A 14,784-nucleotide genomic window follows, 5' to 3' on the forward strand; every position below is an offset into this window, starting at 1 on the left:
TCCACTGCATAGGTAATAAATTTTATCTTCCAAAGAACATTTATGGCCTCCAGAGATAAATCTCTGGAAAAGGTGCTACAGTAGTATCCAGAGGGAATTAACTTAATCTGAAGCAGTATCAGGCCCTAAAAAACTATCACTACAGTTTTATGGAAGAATTTCAGCAAGAGCTAATACAAATTCTCAACAGTTCATCATTGCTAGCAGTTCCTCCACAATACTTGCATGGAACAAGTAAGTCCCATCCTACTTGCTTGGCTCCAGCATTGACCTTTGTAAAGTGATATGTAGGTTCCCTATCTCTACCTGAAAGAATGTTCTTCACCAGGAAGAGATATATTCTTAACTCAAATAAGCTAACACAAGGGAAAACTAGAGAAGAAAAGGCAGGTTGTAGCTCTCATATGTGGTAGCAGTTTGAGTTGGACTTTGACAGAATCTGTGGTTCACTTTGGCATGCTACCACATGTGAAAATGTCGCTGGCATTTTTCCTAAGAATTCTTTTCCGAGGCTAGGAAATGGAAAATTATCATCTGTACTTTCAGCATATGCAGAACACTCTGTTTTTTTCCTGTCCTTTTAGCTCTAAATTGATTTATTTTCCATGAATGCAATTCCCCAATGTCTCATGCAAATCCATCTCTCCAGGGACTGAATGTTGTCTCCAGTAGATACAATTTTTGACACGTGCTTGCCAGGCACTCCGGCATGAGTTAAATCTAATGTCCTCTCTTCTGCCCAAATACAATCACCTCTTAGTAACAAGTTACTAAAGGGACAGCTAAAAATACACCTGTCTACCTGAGAGATACCATTTTGATATTACAGACAATAGGGTGCTAATGGAATAAGTCATAAGTGAATGAAATCTATTACCACCAAAGAACTGTTTGGCTTATATGACTTTTTGTGTCATTATTTCAGTTGCCATTGGACATATTTGGGACATGTTGCTGGGATACTACAGAAGCCAGCTCTACATTGTTTATGCTATACTTTTCTGTGTATAGAACAAAAATCTTCATTCCTCAGGGTTGCAGAGGCCTCTGTGAAGTCAGGGCTTTTAGAAAACACTTTTCCTCACTGGCTTGAAGAGGCAACATGTCTGATCTTGTTGCATCAATGTGAAACAAAAGAAGGATGCGCAAAAAACCCCACAGTTGTAACTGGCACTCATTAAAAGAGAGGAATGTTAAGTGCTAGCCGTATTAGCCTGAAGTCAGGCAGAAGGAAGGGTGGAGGTGCACCTTACAGACTAACTGAATCAGAAGTTAGGTAGAAGGCAGGATGTAGGGTCCAGCAAAGTAGGTTGTTGGCAGTTTGGTGTTGAAATGGCCAAGAAGACTCCAACACACAAAGCTTAAACACATACACAGCCATCTTAAAAAGAAATAAAAAAAAAAAGACTTGCTTCATCTACTCTTGCTCCTAACACAACATAAGCAGTATTGTGGTGGGAGAAAACTCCCTGGGGTTCAATGTCTAGCTGCATAGGAACCAGACAACACGGGTAAAGTTTTACTGCAGTATATTTGCTCGAGCAATGACCATTAAGCCAGCAAAGAGGCAAAATGGCCCCCCCTAAAGGGAGGGGCGATCTTTTATACTTTTTACAACAAGGCAAGACTACAGGGTTAACAAAAGCAATACTTGGGCGGTGCTTCACAAATCTTCATAACAGCATATTTCTATTAAGCTGAACTAGCACTTTTTAAAAGCTAAAAGTTAAGTAACAGTAACATTATGATACCTTAGCAAGAACTTGCAGTGGTAGATACTTCTTAAGGACACGATCACTGTACTTAGAACAATGGCTTTGTCTTATCTTGTTCCTTGCTGTAGCTGATTTTACAGCACACAGACACAGATTCACTTGCTGCATTTTACTCAGAAAATGCTTAACACAGTTAAAATGATTACTTGACACAAGCAAAGGCTTAGCTATCATTCTGCCTTGTGGTCAGCGGCATTGCTAGGCCACAGGTCATGCCTTGTATTCAGCTGCAAAGCTAATACTTCTTAATAATCCAAATTATTGTTAACCTAACAGTATGCTATCAGAAAACTATTCTATTTCAGGGTAATAACAAACATGCTCACCACAGTATCTAGGCATATCAGAGATGGTCATGGCTGCTTCCCATGTCAGATACCTGTCTGACAATGAAGGCAGCAACAAACATTTAAAACAATCAGGTATGGTTGCAAGGGAGTGGGAAGAAAGAGGCAACAAGAAACAGACAATGTGGGATCCATTCTTGCTATCTGCAGTCACTGGTGAATTTCCTGTTTGCTGGTACTTACAATGCGGCTGTGGCTTGTGGCAGAGCTATGTCCTAACTGGCCTAGGCACTATCGACTTAATGAGTCTCAGATCCCTACTCCAGGATACCAAACACACTATGACTCACGTGTCTGGGACTGTAAAGTCCAGTGCCTGGACTGGCACCAAATTATTTAGTTGCTTTTAGTCAGGCAGAGGAGGACTACCTGTCTCGTTATGTCTACTGTAAAAGCAAGTGTTGGTAAGGGCCTTGCCTTGAGCTCAGGTGAGTGAAGAGGAGCTCAGGGGAGGCAAAGGCAGCAAACCCGCAATGCCTATCACAGGTTTACTGGGGCGAGGCACACAAAGAACTTCAAGGCCTCGAGACAGCCGGGCCCAGGGGACAACACAGCGAGCTGCTGACCAGATTGAGCCCCCGGCTCTGGTGCTGCAGGGCCCCATGTCACCCCTAGAGATCAGTGCTATATATGTACATATATATATATAGTGGTGTTTCATTTAAATAACAGAAAAATGTGGTTTTGGGGTTACTTTTTTAACCCTAAATTGAGGATGTTTTTAAATCAGACAAAACCGGGATCCCTGGAGATCACCCAGCTCCAAAGCTCGAGCTCCCTCCCTGCAGGCTGGGGTGCGGGTGGGGCAGGCGCCTAGCCCGGCCTCATCCCGGCCCGCGCGAGGCAGACGCAGGGCCGATCCCTCATCCCTGGAGCAGTATGGGGAAGCGCCGCCGCAGCCCCGACTCCTCCCGCCCGGCTGCGGGAGGCGGAGCGGCCGCCGTCACGTGGCGCAGAGACGCTGCTGCGGCTGCCGGAGCATCTGGGAGCGCGGAGCCGCGCGGGCGGCGGCGGCGAGGTACAGCGGGCGGGGTGCAGCGCAGCGCCCTAGGCACGTGGCCTGGGCCGGCCGCGGTGTCCCCAGGCCGCATGGCGGGGGGAGTTGGGGCCGGGGGGCTGGTTTGTAGTGCCCGGCTCCGAGGTGCTTGGCAGCAGGTCCCCTGGGGCCGCGGCGGTCGCTCCGCTGCCGTCCCCGGGCGGGGCGTGGCGCGGCTGCGGACGGACTGAGCTGGATGAGCCTCGGGGGAAGTAGTGCAGCCCGGCGGCACGGGGGCGCTCCCACGGGCCCGGCCGGGCTGGCTCTGCAAGCCTCCGGCTCGGTCCCGCCGACAGAGCTGGGACGCGGAAAGAGTCGCCTCTGGGCAGCCTCGCAGGGACATCCCGCGCGTGAATTCATAAGGATCCTTAGCGGGGGTCGTTGGCCGGGGCACACAGCTCAGCCTTTATCTAGTATCTGCGGGGTCATAGTTGTAGGGATGATGAAGATGCTGTAATGCTGAATATTTAATGGCTTTTTTGAAAGCAGAACAGTTTTGATCTCTGAGGGTACACAGACACAAAGATGACGGGTGCTAATAAAAGTACCTAGGCAGAAAGGAGGTAACTTGATGTCATGAGCTGATTAATTTGCTAAACCAAATACAGTTTAGCAGAATTGCAGAGCGTTCAGTCTAGCCCTGTGGGTCTCAACCTTTTTTGTACCAGGACCCATTTGTAGCTATCAATGGTCAGTCCTGACCTGGTGCCCCTCACTGCTGACCTGCTGCCACCAGGTCCCAGCCCCCCAGTGTGTGGGGTAGGGGTGTGTGGAGGGTCCCAAGCAGCCCCTTGCAGGCTGGAGCTCTGCCAGCCTGCAAGGGAAAAGCCACTGTTTCTCACATTTTTCTTCTTTAAAGGAAATCTGTTTTTAAAGCTTGTTCACAACCCTTTCATATGTTTAGACCTACATGTTGAGAAATTCTGATCTCTAATGCAACCCCCTGTTCAAAGCAGGACCATCCCCAACTAGTAGGCTCCATGTAACTAATAATCCTTTGGTTCCCTTCAGAGGTCATTAAACAAGCATCAAATTATAATGACTATTTGAACAGAAGACCTAACTGATGGCTGTATAGAGAACAGCTGCACACAGAGCACTGGCAAATGTCAAAGTAGACAAAACTGACTTCACTGATCTTAGTTTTAGTATAATTGAAACATATTTCCAACAAGTGATTCTCCAGTTGGTTATGTATGGAAAGTGTGGATGTTTGCTTTTGCTGAAACAGAAACATTTACATTAGCTTGGCTGTAGCATTGTGGTTTTATTAAAAATAGATGCATAATATCCACCAGGAGCCATATATTAACAAAGCCTAATGTGGTAATGAAAAATAGGGCTAGAAAGGACCTCAGCAGGTCATTTAGTCCAGTCCCTTGTTAAAGGCAGGATAATCCCTGTCTAACCCATCCTAGACAACTGTTTGTGTAACCCACTCTTAAAAAATTCCAAGGAAGGAGATAAAGGAAGGGCAAGGTTCTGCTGAAGCCTGGGATGAACCAGGAACCGTTGTCAGTATACAGGCTGACTCCTAAAGGTAACATTTTAAAACCAGACTGATCAGATGTGATGCAGCAGTTCAAGTCAGATAAATTATGCTCCTTTTTTCCCCTCTGAACAATCATAATAGCATGTTACTGAGTGTATGCTCCCCTCCCCTCCCAAGCCTGGTGATATCCAAGCACTTTTCATACTGTATGCTCTTTAACAAACCCTAATATTGCCCCAGGCTCTATATTTGAATTAATCTCTTGGTTTTGGTTAGAGCTGGTGCCTTTGGCTAGCTTTGACACGTTTCCAAGAATAGTGTACAGGTCTGGAAGGCTTAGAAACAGTTTTGCAACATATGGTATATCTAAAGGTCTTCCCCTGCTGCTACTTTTAATAGTCATTCCCCCTCCTTCCATTTTCTTGTATGGTGATGAACTTGCAGGTTTGTCATCTAGGCATGGCGGGGCATCAGATTGCAGACAGGGGGGTGTCCCCTACCCGCCAATCGCTGACTGGGGGGGGAGTCCCGCAGCAGCCAATTGCTGAGCCAGCGGGGAAACCGGAAGTGCACTTCCGGTGGCACTTCTGGTTTCGCGGTTGGTGCTTCCAGGGGGTGCACGGCCACCCACATGCACCCTTTACGCATTCGCCAGTGCATCTAGGGATGTTGCAACCAATAAAGACCTACAGGAAGCTATATTACTTAGTGAATACAGGCATGTTTGTCATGATCAAAAAGGGGTCATGTCTGACAACCAACAAAGAGAGTGTAATCTAGGGAAGATAAACTTCCTACCTGGGAAGTTTGGAAGGAGGACTAAGCAATTCTGAATTTAATTTTTTCTAATTGCAAAGATATTGCTTCCCCAAAACTAAGGATTTTAATTCCAGGGTTAGTGTCTGTTTGTGAGAGAGGAAAATCAGTAACAGACAGCTATAATTCCTAAATGCATTATCCTTGTACTACAGAGGGACTATTTTCTTCAGTTTTGGTGAGACAGACCAGGAAGTATGGAAATGCTTGCTCTGGTAATTTAGATGACTATCAATGCCCATGAAACAAAAGTAAACAGGTAATCTAATCTTAATACAAAAAACTCTGTCACCAAAAAAAGTTGAGAAGTCCCACCTAAGCTTCCTTAAGTTACACTGCAGTACTAGGGATGTATGTTGTAGCGGTGTTGGTCTAAGAAAGAGACAAACAAAACTCTTGGGCTAGAGGTGATATCTTTTAGTGCCTAATTGGAGAGGAGTAATTTAAATGTAGATAATTTAACAGAAATGCAAACTCCAGAACTCTTGGTTCAGAGATGATACCTTTTATCAGACCAACTAAGAAATCACAAAAATATATATTTTTCTGCAAGCTTTCAGGCACACATGCCCTTCCTCAGGTTCAGAGAAAATTAAAGATGATAAAAAGTCCCCATAGGTAGAAAATAAACTATTGTCTCTGAACGAAGAATTCTAGAGTTTTGCATTTCTTTTGTCTTAGAACAACACAGCTACCAAATACATCCCTGATAACTTAACAGGGCAGTTGAGAAGTACCTTAGATAACTTGGCTAAACAATAGGCTCCTTTCAGCAGGTGTACCTTTTTTGTCCTAATGAGCTTGTTGTGCCCTTTCTACTAAAAAGGGTAACCACATCTTCACCTGCATGCACAATATAGGGTGTGGTAATGATTTTTATCAGGGAGGAAGGGGCTGGTGGGCAAAAGCTTCCAACCTTCAGCTTTGAAATGCCCCACTGTACTGTTCAGGCTGATGAGGTATCTGTAATACATCACAGGAATACATACCAAGCTTTCCACATTTATGCTTAGTGCAGTGCACTGTTTTGCCCATTATAAGCTTTTATGCCTGTCTGTTTGTTAGAGCTCCTCTTCGTTTTGTCATAAGTTTGTGTTTCAGCACTGACCTCATAGAGCTATTATGGCTTGCAGGCAATAAAGTCACCTTAACTACTACCTTTCAGGTTATATAAGTTGTTCAAACTTATTACCAGGGACCTAGGTTTTCTGTTTGCTACAGAAAAATGAGGATTTTCTCTAATGGGGAAAAACGCAGGAAATAGTGGGTTTTCCCTTGCAGGCTTTCACAGTTCCAAACTAGGGGTAGAGGGACTCGGGGTATGTGTGTGGGAGGGGTACCACATGCATGTGACCAGCAGTACAGCCAGGCAGCAGTGGAGAGCAGCTCCCCAGCTGTCTGCAGGTAAATGGGGGGGGGGGGGGGGGCACAGAGTGAGGCAGCCACGATGAGGGAGGGAGTGGGGCAGGGTTGGCAGCTAGAGATGCACTGATACATCAGTCCATATTGTATTGGCACCGATAATGTCAATTTTCCTTTTATCGACAAGTGGCTTTTTTTTGGCTGATGTGGCTGATATTGTCAGCGATAAATGATGTGTGCATGCATGCAAGCTGCAGCATGCACATGGCCAGGAGTGCAGTCCGGCAGCTTGGAGAGCAGCATATGGCTAGTAAGTTTGTGGGGAGCAAGCAGCATGGGGGACAGATTGAGGGCTCCGTGATGAGGGAGGGAGTGGGGTTGGGGCAGGGGAGGGTGCTACACAGCCGTGGTGGGGCCTGGGGTGGAGCTGCGAGTGGATTGTCTGGGGTTGTGGGGGGATGGGGAGGGGAGGAGGTGGCTCCTGCCACTGTGCACACCCCCAGGGGAGGTTTGGGGGCCATGTGCCACATGAATCTGTATGGGGCTGTGCATGGGGCTAGAGCAGGCTGCCCACTTAGGGCCGGGGGTGGTGCCAGGCTCTTCCCAGCAGAGGGGTTGGGTCAGGGCTGCGCTCAAGGCAGGCAGCGGTGGCTGTTGGGGGGGAGGCTACGGGGGTGGGCTACAGCCACCCCAAAATTTGCTGTATTCCTTCTCCCAGCCCCTCTGCTGCCTGCCGTGGCCCAGTGCCCCTGCCAGGAAGAGCTAGGCGCTGCCTTTGGCCCCAAGAAGGCAGCCCACTTCCCCCTCGCACATGCCCTACATACCTCCCTCAGGGGTGCATGCAGCAGCAGGAGCTGCCCCTGCTTTCTAGCCCTCCCCTGCATCCCTCTGGACAAATTGCTCCCAGATCTGTCTCATGCCCTGCCCTATCCTGCCCTGGCTGTGTGTGTACGTGTGTGTGTGTGGGGGGGCTGCCCCTGCCGCTGCTGCCCCACGCCCTCCCACATAAGGTCCCACTTACTGGGCCACAGAAGCCCCTGGGGGAGGGCAGCAGGACAGCTTGCATCTGCCCCTACCCACCATGGGTTCTGCTTGGCTCCACTCTGGTGGTGCTGCTTGTGCAGGGGCAGGGATGGGCTTCGTTCCATCCACAGCAGCTGTCATCTTCTGCATGTGGCAGCCAGGGCTTGGGTGCTAGTGGCGGCTGTGGCTGGTGCCCACAGAACAGGGAGCAGGCAGCATGCAGCTGCCGGGTCCTGTAGCCCTGGCAACTGGGGGCGGCGGCAGTGCTGGGGGGGGAGGGGGAGGGGCAGGGAACTGTGGGTTGGGATTGAGGGGCCCTGGTGGGGATGGGAGCTGTGGGTCTGGAGTGAGGGGCACCAGCAGAGTCAGGGGCTGCAGGTTGGAAGTAAGGAGTGCAAGCAAGGCTGTGGGGATGGGGATCTGCAGGTAGAGAGTGAGAGGCACTAGCAGGGCTTGGGGGGTGGGGGATGTGCGTTGGAAGTAGGGCACTGGCATGGCCAGGGGGCTGTAGATCGGGAGTGAGGGGCACTAGCAGGGCTGTGGGGGCTGTGGCTTGGGAATGAGGGCTGACAGCATGGGCAGGGCACTGGCATGTCAGGGCTGCTCATTGCCACAAAAGAGCAGGGGAGACAGCTGCAGCTGAACCCATGTCCTGGTGAGCAGAGGGGCCAGGGGGAGCTCTGATTTTCTATGATAAAAAACCCCAAATCAAACGCCAAAATATATAGGCATTTAGACTTGATCTTTTTATAATGATCAAGACACTGATAGGCTTCCAAATTGCTTTAAAATTGTAGGTATGTCAATAAAACAGTGTGTTTAAACTAATACCTTTGGACAGACAGACACCAAAACCAGGAGATGTACAGCCATAACAACTTTTGCAAGTATAGGTAGAATGTGGCCCAACTTAAACAATGGAGAGAACAGTCTATAATTTCCATTTTAGAGGCTGTGACTAGGTTCTGTGATCCAATTTGAGGTGTTATAACCCAGGTGTAATTCACTCTGTGTGTTATGGGACTTTGCTATGTTAAAGTTTATTTTCTTAGATGCTCGTATAATTGTTGAGAGAAAGCTGGAAACAGTTTCTAGATATATACTCTTGAAAGGTGTTTAGTCTGTAGCTGGAACTTCTTTCCTCTAGCCATGCGTCAGAGGCCAAGTTGCTAGCCTTTAGCTCATTGAGTTTTTTAGTTAGTCCTTTCCTGGAGTTCATTATTATTATTTTTTAATTTGGTGAGGATGATTCATATTTTGCAGCCTATTGCAAATAGCTATTAATTACTATTTTTTAGTATGAGAACATAAGAATGATCCCTTTACCTCTACTCTGTATCTCATAGATCTTGAGTGTAACAAATAGGCCTGTATCTCACAACAACACAGAGTGAAGGCTAAGGGGAAGATTATTATGCAGGACCTATCCAAATTGATCTGTTCTCTTCCCCTCTTCCATTATAGCTTACAGCATTCAGAGACCTAGGAAGTCCTAGTTGCACCTACATAAATAACTGTTATAGTTGATGTATGAATGTATACTGATGGACCTATCCTTTATTAATTTTTCTAATCTTGGTTAAACCTGGTTAAATTATCATCCTCTAAAACAACTTGCAGCAGTGAATTCTACAAGTTAGTTTTGTGTTTCACGCGCCCAGTTGCAATAGCTATGCATGTCTATACATTATTGTCACACTGTAAAGTGAGAAAAAATGTTAATTAAATATTTTTTCTACTCTGGCACTTTTTTAAAGGAGACCCCTTCCAGTGGACAGCTTAAATTTGTCATATTTCTATACTGTTTTTCTGCAGGATTATGCAGTGGCTAACATAAGGTAGCTTTAAAGAAAGGTACTTAGAAGTTTGGATTTTAATTCCTTATGTTCAAGGTATTGGTGAATAGATTTTGCTTCAAGCAGGTTCAGCAGCTGGCATTGCCTACCTACTTTCTGCTGTTGGAAGTTCCTTTTGCTGGCTTTCCTTTTGCACTTAGCTTATTTGGAATTAGCTATGGGCATCTCTGCCCATCTGTCATATCTTGGTCATTATCAAGGGTAGCAAAAAAGCAACACAACAAGGATGCTGTTAATGGTTGAAAAGGAACATTCTGTCCATCTTTCAATTCTATCCTTTCCTGCAAAATATTATTTTGTTATACTCCCTCTCAAAATCCTGCAGGAAACAGCAGAGGATTCAAACTTAAGTATCCCACTTGATGTCCTTGATGGTTTTTAAACCTTGAAAAATATAACTATCCACTTGTGGTCTTTATATATTTAGTAAAACAACAGTATGCTACTGAGATACTGATATGTGCCATGCAGTTAAGTGCTCTGCTGAGGAGTTTATCATGTGAATAGAAAATATTTCACTATGCCTCTGTTTCATTCTTTTCTCCCAAGCCTGTCTTCTGTTCTCATTGCCTAGTCATGGCCTTGTGACAGAAACATGGGTTTTAGTAAATATTTTCTGTTCTCAGCATGTGCTTTTCTAACCTTGATCCAGCTTTAGTTCTGTTCCATAATATTTTTCCACTATGTACTCTTCCTCTAAGGTTCTTCAGTTGGATCAGACTGAGTTTGCCAATTATAGGTTATAGAACAGAATGCTGGGCAAACCGTGGAGCGAACCATTGCATGCACGTGCGGTGCTCATTTATATCACTCCTCGGCAGAAATTGGAAGCTGGGGAATAGAAAAAGCAGACTGAGTCAGATAGGCGGTTCCACGCATAAAGAGAAACTTGAGACAATGTAGCCTAAAGTGAGACGATGTTGTAGCAACTATCTGTTTAGCCATGGTAGAGGGTGATGGTAAAGCAGAGACAGGAGCTGAATTGGCTAAGACTATAGCAAAAGATCTTAAGTTTGAAAAGGAGGATGACAAGTTTTCATTTTGACTCAGTATACAAAGCCTAAACCCACTGTTTCTCTGCAGGATTGGGTTGTATGTGTACAGGTATATCAAAACATTTAAACCACCAAGGCCTTGTCTGTGGTATGAAAGAGGTTACATTTTAAAAGCTGTTTCAAATGACCAAGGTGGATGGGTTGAGAATAATTTACACACCATGGTTACTTCCAGAAATGGGGTTGAAAACCGGTTCTCGCAGCACTTATTTCATAATGTAGATGAGACTTAACATTTTGTACTGTTTTATACCTTTGCTGAAATAGAAACAAGACTAAGTATAAGGTCAAATTTCAAAATAGCATTTAGATGTCATAAAAATGTAAGTATCTTCATTAAGTGAGAGTGGTTGTTCGCCTCAGATGAGGCTACCTGAAGTACACATCTAGCAGAAGTCCTATTTTTTAATTGTATCTTTCATTGTCAGAATGTGCATCTACATGCATCTGCCATTAAGGCGATGCAATAAACGCCAGTGCAGTTTGTATAGTCAGGAGCTCTTGCACACAGTGTCTACATGTGTGCCTGGGACCACAGCCATTTGAGCTGGGGCGATGGAGCCTCAGGCTGGCAGGGGGCCCAAAGGGTCAATCCCAGGTTCAGGTGGCAGTGTCGGGCAGTGGGGAGGCTGGCTGGGGCAGAAGGGTGCTGAAGTGTGGGGCTAGGCAACAGGCAGACCCTGCACTTTACTAGTCTTGTACCCCAGACAGCCCTGGTCACCATCTACACATGCTTTTTGGCAGAGTTAAGTACTCTGCTGTAAGATACAGTACTGTCTTATGGCAGAGTTAGTTAATTTACTGTGCCTTAATACTGGCAGGCATGTAGACGTTTGCATGCATGATGCTTTACTGTGGAGCTAATTAGTCAACTCCACAGTAAAGCACACATGTAGATAGATGCACTCAGATTGTCATTATGCCAGCTTTGAATGTTAGTTAGTCTTTATATTTAAGACAGTTACATTTTAGGATGATGTACTCTCATTTGTGGCTAGCCATTAAATCTTTTCTTTTACAATAGCAATAGTTATACTTCAGCTTTTTCTGAAAACAATAAACTAATATAAATCATAATGTTTTTTAAGACCCCAAAAACAAATTAGCTAATGTATAATGTTTTGCTGTAGGCACAGATCTACACGGCTGTTTGCTAAAAGTGACTGTGATAATTATAATATACTTGGATTTCTAGAAGGTATTTGTTGTATACCATATGCAATTTTATTTAAAAATAAATACTATGCTTAAATTAAAAAAAATATGGCAGACAGTGGTAGATAAAAACTTGGATCACTGGCATCTCAAAATATAAAGTTCATAGATGTTAGGGTCAGAAGGGACCTCAATAGATCATCGAGTCTGACCCCCTGCGTAGGCAGGAAAGTGTGCTGGGTTTAGATGACCCCAGCTAGATGCCTATCTAACCTCCTCTTGAAGACCCCCAGGGTAGGGGAGAGCACCACCTCCCTTGGGAGCCCATTCCAGACTTTGGCCACTCTAACTGTGAAGAAGTTCTTCCTAATGTCCAGTCTAAATCTGCTCTCTGCTAGCTTGTGGCCATTATTTCTTGTAACCCACAGGGGCACCTTGGTGAGTAAAGCCTCACCAATTCCCTTCTGTGCCCCCATGATGAACTTATAGGCAGCCACAAGGTCACCTCTCAACCTTCTTTTGCGGAGGCTGAAGAGGTCCAGGTGCCCTAGTCTCTCCTCATAGGTCTTGGCCTGCAAGCCCTTAACCATACGAGTGGCCCTTCTCTGGACCCTCTCCAGGTTATCCACATCCCTCTTGAAGTGCGGCACCCAAAATTGCACACAGTATTCCAACTGCGGTCTGACCAGCGCCCGATAGAGGGGAAGTATCACCTCCTTGCTTCTGTTCGTCATGCATCTGCTGATGCATGATAAAGTGCCGTTAGCTTTTCTGATGACTTCATCACACTGACGACTCATGTTCATCTTGGAGTCCACTAGGACTCCAAGATCCCTTTCCACTTCTGTGCCTCCAAGCAGGTCATTTCCTAGGCAGTAGGTATGCTGGACATTTCTCCTCCCTAGGTGCAGCACTTTGCATTTCTCCTTGTTGAATTGCGTTCTGTTGTTTTCTGTCCATTTGTCCAACCTGTCCAGGTCTGCTTGTAGTTGTTCCCTGCCCTCCAATGTATCCACTTCTCCCCACATTTTTGTGTCATCCGCAAACTTGGACAGAGTACACTTCACTCCCTCATCCAAGTTGCTGATAAAGACATTGAAGAGTATCGGTCCAAGGACCGAGCCCTGTGGGACCCTACTGCCCACACCCTTCCAGGTCAATACCGACCCATCCACTACGACTGTCTGGGTACAACCCTCTAGCCAATTCGCCACCCACCAGACTGTGTAGTCATTCAAGTCACAACCTCTTAACTTGTTCACCAGTATGGGGTGGGATACCGTATCGAAGGCCTTCCTGAAGTCTAAGTAAACAACGTCAACCCCTACTCCTGCGTCCAGGTGTTTTGTAACCTGGTCATAAAAAGAGACTAGATTAGTCAGGCATGATCTACCTGCTACGAACCCGTGCTGGTTTCCCCTCAGCATAATTTTTCCTGCCGTGCTCTCGCAAATGTGAGCCTTGATAATTTTTTCAAAGACTTTGCCAAGGATGGAGGTGAGACTGACTGGCCTATAGTCGCCTGAGTCCTCCTTCCTCCCCTTCTTCAAAATGGGGACCACATTGGCCCTTTTCCAGTCCTCCAGGACCTGGCCCATGCGCCATGAGTGTTCAAATATTCCTGCCAGTGGCTGTGCAGTGATGTCAGCCAGTGCCTTCAGTACCCTCGGATGGAGCTCATCCAGGCCTGCCGACTTAAACGCATCCAGTTCCTCCAAGTGACTGCACCATCTCAGGGTCTACGCTTGGTAGTCTGGCGCCCTGCTGCTGCCTCTCTATAATCCCAGTGAGAGCCTTGTCTTGCCCCTCACTTAGGAACACTGAGGCAAAGAACTCATTGAGGAGTTCAGCCTTGTCCCCCCTGTCCGTCACCAATTGCTTATGCCCATTTAGTAGAGGTCCTATTCCACCCTGGGCCTTCCTTTTACTCCCTATATATCTAAAGAACAATTTTTTGTTATCCTTAAATTGGGATGCCATCCTCAGCTCCATGGTAGCTTTGGCCCGTCTAACTGCCTCCCTACAAGCGCAAGCAGAGGAGGTATACTCCTCTTTAGTAATCTCTCCCCGTTTCCACTTTTTATTTGCTCCCCTTTTAGCCCGTAGACTGCTCTGGATTTCCCTGGTCAGCCAAGGAAGCCTCCTGGCCCCTTTCCCTCTTTTTCCTCGCATCGGGATCGTCTCTCTCTGTGCCCGAAGGATCATTTCCTTAAGGCACAGCCACCCTTCCTGGGCTCCCAAATCTTCAAAACTCTTACTCTGCAGTGCGTCCTTGACTAAACGCCTGAGTTCATTCAAGTCAGATTTCCTAATGTCTAGCACTTTCACCCTACTAGTTACCTTACCCACTCGACGTCTTATGGTGATTCTATTAATTGGTGATCACTGTCCCACAGGTGACCACCGATCTGTAGGTCTCCTACCATGTCATCCCCCATTGCCAATACCAGGTCCAGTAAGGCATTCCCCCTAGTGGGACCATGTACCTCCTGTGTCAGATGGAGGTCCTGTACACAGGATAGGAACCTGCATGAACGGTGGGACTTTGCTGTCTGCGTCTCCCAGCAGATGTCTGGGTAGTTTAGGTCCCCCATGACTACCGCCTTAGGTCCCCCATGACTACCCCTTAAGTTTTAAGGGGATGATCAGTTAACAAAACTTTCTATCAGGGTCTTCGGCAATTTATATAATATTTAATAGAGAAACAAGAAATAATGATCTAGACCAGTGCTTGCCAGCCTTTTCCTTAGAATGAGCCCATTTAAACATTGGGAATTGTTTGCGACTCCAAAATGATGCAGACAAGATCGACACCCCCTCCCCCATGGGTGACACACTGGAGTGGATCCCGTGGTAGGGGCAGGGGA

At 46.4% G+C, this 14,784-nt stretch overlaps 1 protein-coding gene across 1 annotated transcript in view; it reads left to right on the top strand.

Annotated features, from left to right (window-relative positions):
- Window positions 1-3,039: 3,039 nt before the first annotated feature.
- Window positions 3,040-14,784, top strand: part of SLC7A6 (solute carrier family 7 member 6) — a 51,255-nt gene continuing 39,510 nt past the window's right edge. The window contains exon 1 of the mRNA XM_006258159.4: window positions 3,040-3,140. The gene's annotated coding sequence lies outside the window, so the exon portion shown is untranslated. The remainder of the gene's footprint in view (window positions 3,141-14,784) is intronic.

The sequence above is a fragment of the Alligator mississippiensis genome, chromosome 10 (assembly GCF_030867095.1).
Source record: "Alligator mississippiensis isolate rAllMis1 chromosome 10, rAllMis1, whole genome shotgun sequence".
NCBI lineage: Eukaryota > Metazoa > Chordata > Crocodylia > Alligatoridae > Alligator > Alligator mississippiensis.